Source organism: Engraulis encrasicolus, chromosome 17 (assembly GCF_034702125.1).
Source record: "Engraulis encrasicolus isolate BLACKSEA-1 chromosome 17, IST_EnEncr_1.0, whole genome shotgun sequence".
In the NCBI taxonomy this organism is placed as follows: Eukaryota; Metazoa; Chordata; class Actinopteri; order Clupeiformes; family Engraulidae; genus Engraulis; species Engraulis encrasicolus.
Genome location: NC_085873.1, coordinates 18,475,086 through 18,480,085, shown reverse-complemented (window position 1 = coordinate 18,480,085; position 5,000 = coordinate 18,475,086). Strand labels below are relative to the sequence as shown.

Sequence of the window (5,000 nt, the reverse complement as noted above, 5' to 3'; positions counted from 1 at the left end):
GCTAGCCGCTAGCGAGCTAACTTAACCCCCGTCATTCCCAGGAGAATGGGTTGCGGGCAGGGAAGGGGGTGAGAAGGGTTGGGAAAAAGAGGTGGAAGGAGGAAGAACACTTAACACTTCCCATCCTAAAACAGAGTTCCAAGAGGTCCAGAAGAGAGGGAGAGAGAGGAGGTGGCAGGTATGGTGGTGTGAGGGGTGCAGAAAGGAAGCCTAGAATGTCTATAAAAGTAGAATATTCTAAGGTTCTATACACTGTATGTAGTAGAATTGTCTATAGTTTTACAGTTCTAAAGTTCTATAGAAGTGCCCTCATTGAATCCTGCGTCCTGAGGTCGAAAAGGGGCAATTGAGACCGGATGGGGGGTGGAGAGAAGAGGGCAGGGGTGTTTAAAAAAAAAAAATAATTAAATAAAAACAACACAATGTTGAAGTGCCAGCACTACCGAGCAGTGGCAACATGATAGTTGCTTGTGTACCACGTGTACAACCCATGCATCACCTTTGCTTGTGCCATCCCACAACAAACCCTCATCTTTTAAGGGTGTGAGGCCGTTAATTAACCTCCTATTAAATAATGTGATCTTCTATATTGTGAGACTGAAAAAGAGAGACATAGCATTGGTGAAAGGTCCAGCATGTTCTCTGGCATGGTTTGGCGGAGATTGGTCTGTATCTGCCCACCTCATAAGCAGCCCTACAATCAAAGGGCTCCTTTTGCCTGATTGACAGCTTGAGTAATGACACTAAAATGATGGCCTTTGAGTTTGGCCAACTTCAGTATTTTGCTGTGGCCACGCATTCATCACAGCTTTCATCGCCCAAACACTCAAAGCCACTTAGTGGCAACACTAAGCACCCTTAAAATCAGTTGAAACAAGCGGATGCTTATCCATTTAACAAGCAATGAATGCACAGAACGTCACGGCAGGAGTTGTGTGGGAATCAGGCTGGCAGGAAGGGTGTCTGGGATGGGGGCAGGCCAGGGGTGGAAGGTGTTTTGGGGGGTGGAGGACTCAAAGGAGGTGTCAGTAGGGAGGGATAGGACTAGAGGCAGGAAGATGGCAGGAGCTCAATAACGGGAGCAAAGTCGTGGTGGTAATGCAATGTAATGTATAGTAGTGGTGGGGGTGGGGGTAGAGACAGTTAGCTCCAATGAACTCCACAGTGTTAGACAATGATGGCAGTTGAAACAGTGAATGATGTTATCATAAACAGGACTCCTGAGTGTTAGTCAGAATCCTCAGTGCTGGTTAGTGGAACTAGCGTTAACAGGCTGCAGAGTGTTAGCAAGTGAAGCTAGCTGAAATGGGGCACCTAAGTCTCCACCCCTTCCGGGCGGCTTATGGGGCTGGCAGCGCAAAAACTTTTGACTGGGCTGTAATGGACTGATCAAAGCTATTTTCCGACCCACCTCGCATTTCCCTGTCGATCACACATATGCTGTGCCTCAGAATTAATAACAACCAATGGTGTGCTTGTTGACTTCACTTGGCAAGCGATTTTTGAGTTGTGTGTGTGCAAAAATATGTAATTATTTGGACTACACAACAGACGTCGCATGTCCGACGTGCAGCCACTTAAGCCACGGTGCAGCGGTAGGGTTGGCTGTGCCTCGGTTCACGTCAGATATGCGAGGCGCACATGTAGTCTCCAACACAGTTTTGCACAAAAGCTAAAATAACGTTTCTTGCGTGCCGAAAATGAGTGGTCTTACGACGCAAATCCAAACCTTTCAAATTCACTGTCATCATATGTGAAATCCGGAGCACATGCCAAACGGGATGAGGATTTAGCTTGACTCGCTCCATTAACTCTCATTCAAAAATTTTGAGAGCTCCAGCCCCGTGGATCGGAAGTAGAAGGGCGTGACTTAGGTGCCCCATAGACGGCAGTGTGTAAGTGGAGCTAGCTGGAACAGGATGCAGTGCGTTAACAACTAAAGCTAGCTGGAATAGGCTGTAGTGTGTTAGTGGAGCTAGCTGGAACAAACTGCAGTGTGTTAGCAAGTGGAGCTAGCTGGAACAGACTGCAACGTCTTAGTGGAGCTAGCTGAAATTGATGGCAGTGTGTAAGTGGAGCTAGCTGGAACAGGCTGCAGCGTGTTAGTGGAGCTATATGGAACAGACTGCAGCGTGTTACCAACTGAAGCTAGCTGAAACAGACTGCGGAGTGTTAGCAAGTGAATGGACGCAACGTGCTGAGTCATGCTGAGTAGTTGTCGCCACAATGGGCGCTCCCCACAGCCCCCCCTAGTGGCCAGACCTCCTGACCTGGAGATGGCGAGTCAGAGTCAGAGACCGGCCCACAGACAGCAGCGGGGCCCGGCCTGGGCTCAGCTGATCCGGAACCAGACAGGCAAGCCAGGAGGCCAGGAGGCTTGGAGCGAACTTCAGCTTTTAGAGGCGGAGAAGGCATGGAAGAGAGGAGAGGCAGAGGAGGCAGGGAGGGAAGGGATGGAGAGGAGGAGGAGGTAGGGAAGAGAGGAGAGGAGGAGGCAGGAAAGAGAGGAGAGAGGGACAGGGGAGGGATGGAGATGGGAAAGAAAGGAAGAGGCAGGGAAGGGAGGAGAGAGAGGAGGCAGGGAAGAGAGGAGAGGAGGAGAAGGCAGGGAAGCGAGGAGAGGAGGAGGATGCAGTAAAGAGAGGAGAGGGATATGGGAAAGAAAGGAAGAGGCAGGGAAGAGAGGAGAGAGGCAGAGAGAGAGGGAAGGGATGGATATGGGAGAGAAAGGGAGAGACAAGAAGAAAAAGAAAGAAAGAAAGAAAGAGAGAAAGAATGAAAGCGATTAAAGTGAACATTAGAATGAGAGCGGAAGTAAGCGAGAGAAGGGGAATAAAGCTGAAAAGTAGAAGCTGGACATGAGCAAAAGCAAGTAACCACATGGACACCAGGGTGCATAAAACTCCCCCAACTTGTGAAAATCCTGCTCTGCTTTTGCAGTATTGTTTGTTTGTACTGACATATTTTCCTCGTAAAATATTAGCAAATTTGATCAATGTTACAGGGTAGTTCAGTAGGCGTTTGTAGCGACATCCGTGAAAAGTGTGTTTTAGACGCAGTGTTGCCAGATGTGTCTGACTAAATCCCGCCCAAAAGCTTCTCAAAAACCGCCAAATTGCGCTAAATTCCGACCAAATCCAACAAATTACATTGACTTCTATGGGCCAAAACGGCTGAAAAAAACGCCAAATGGCCAATTTTTCCCATTTTTACCCGCAGACGCTCATCCAAAGTAGCCCAATTGGGCGGGCACCTGCCCAATCTGGCAACACTGTTTAGACGTTTTTGATCAAAACTAGAGAGGAAAATCATTTGACAGAATGCTCCAGTTGCCTTTCCACTTTCCCAGATTAGAAATCCCTAGTGCATGTTTTTCAGACATCCTTTAGCAAGGCTTTAGCTCTTGTTTGCTAATCTCTTAGCCATGTTTAAAGCCATGGCCTTCCTTTAGCCATTTTATTTAAGTGGAAAGTGGAAAATCCAAAGCAACATCCATTCACTGATAGTCAAATTTTCAAGCCCATTGTGCCACCCTTTAACATGAATCAAATTTGCAAATAAAATATGGTAGAACAAAGCAACAATACTGCAAGAGCAGCATGGGATTTTAGAAAATTATAATTGTCAAGGGGCGTTTGATGCATCCTAATGGACGCCACAGGTGAGAAATGGACACCAGCACTGATGTACAGTAAGCGGGAAAAGCAAGCATGGTTAAGCAGGAACAGGTCATCTAGGGTCAACAGGTCATCTAAGGTTACAAAAGCATGACAATGATAAACAGCAATAAGCAAAACAGTAGTAAGGTTTAATACCAGTGCCCATAGACTGCAATAATGTAGAACAGCAATGGCCCATAGACTGCAATAGCAGGGGCCATAGACTGCAGTTTTGTAGGATAGCAATGGCCATAGACTGCAGTTTTGTAGGATAGCAATGGCAATAGACTGAGCCACAAGGCTATGTAAGCTGAGCAAGGATGGAGGCAGCAATGGGTGGATGAGATGAGATGATTGGATGAATGAGTATGTGGATGTATGGATGGATGGATGGATGATGGAAGGATGGCAGGATGGATGGATGGATGGATGGATGGATGGATGGATGGATGGATGGATGGATGGATGGATGGATGGATGGATGGATGGATGGAAGGATGGAAGGACAGATGGACAGACATTGGAGGGATGGATGGATGTGTGCATGGAGGGATGGGCATGGAAGGATAGATGGAAGTATGGATGGATGGATGGATGGGTGTGTGTGGAAGGATGGGCGAGCTACTTTGCTGGCAATGGTGGAGCAAGACAGGCTGTCGCCAGGGAAACGCATGTCCAGGTTGAAGAGAAGATTAGCCATAAGCCCTGCGGGGAAGGGCGGGCAGACTGCGAGGGTATGTGTGTTGTGTGTGTGTGTGTGTGTGTGTGTGTGTGTGTGTGTGTGTGTGTGTGTGTGTGTGTGTGTGTGTGTGTGTGTGTGTGTGTGTGTGTGTGTGTGTGTGTGTGTGTGTGTGTGTGTGTGTGTGTGTGTGTCTGTGTGTCTGTGTGTGTGTGTGTGTGTTGAGGGTGTGTGTGTTTGGGGTCTTCAGCAAAGAGGATTAAGAGGCAGTTAAAGTAAAGAGTACAGTAAGGTGGTGACAACACCAGAGGACACTTCATCAACCCAGAGAGAGAGAGAGAGAGAGAGAGAGAGAGAGAGAGAGAGAGAGAGAGAGAGAGAGAGAGAGAGAGAGAGAGAGAGAGAGAGAGATAGAGAGAGAAAGAGAAAATGGAGGGAAATATTATCTGGGAGACATGTGAAAAGAGGGGGGAGGGGCACAAGCCACTACCTCAGCAATACCACATTACACATACACACACACACACACGCAGGCACGCCCAAACACACACACACCAAACCAATATTATTTGACCAAATTCTTCTCAAAGCTCTAGGAGAAAAGGAGAAAAGTCTCTCTCACCCAACTCAGTCTAATCTAATTCAAGTTTGCTTTATTGCAA

The 5,000-nt window shown here is 47.5% G+C and overlaps 1 protein-coding gene across 1 annotated transcript in view; it reads right to left on the bottom strand.

Moving 5' to 3' along the window:
* baiap2b (BAR/IMD domain containing adaptor protein 2b) overlaps nucleotides 1-5,000 on the bottom strand; it is a 123,668-nt gene that overhangs the window by 80,286 nt on the left and 38,382 nt on the right. The gene's annotated exons all lie outside the window — the stretch shown is intronic.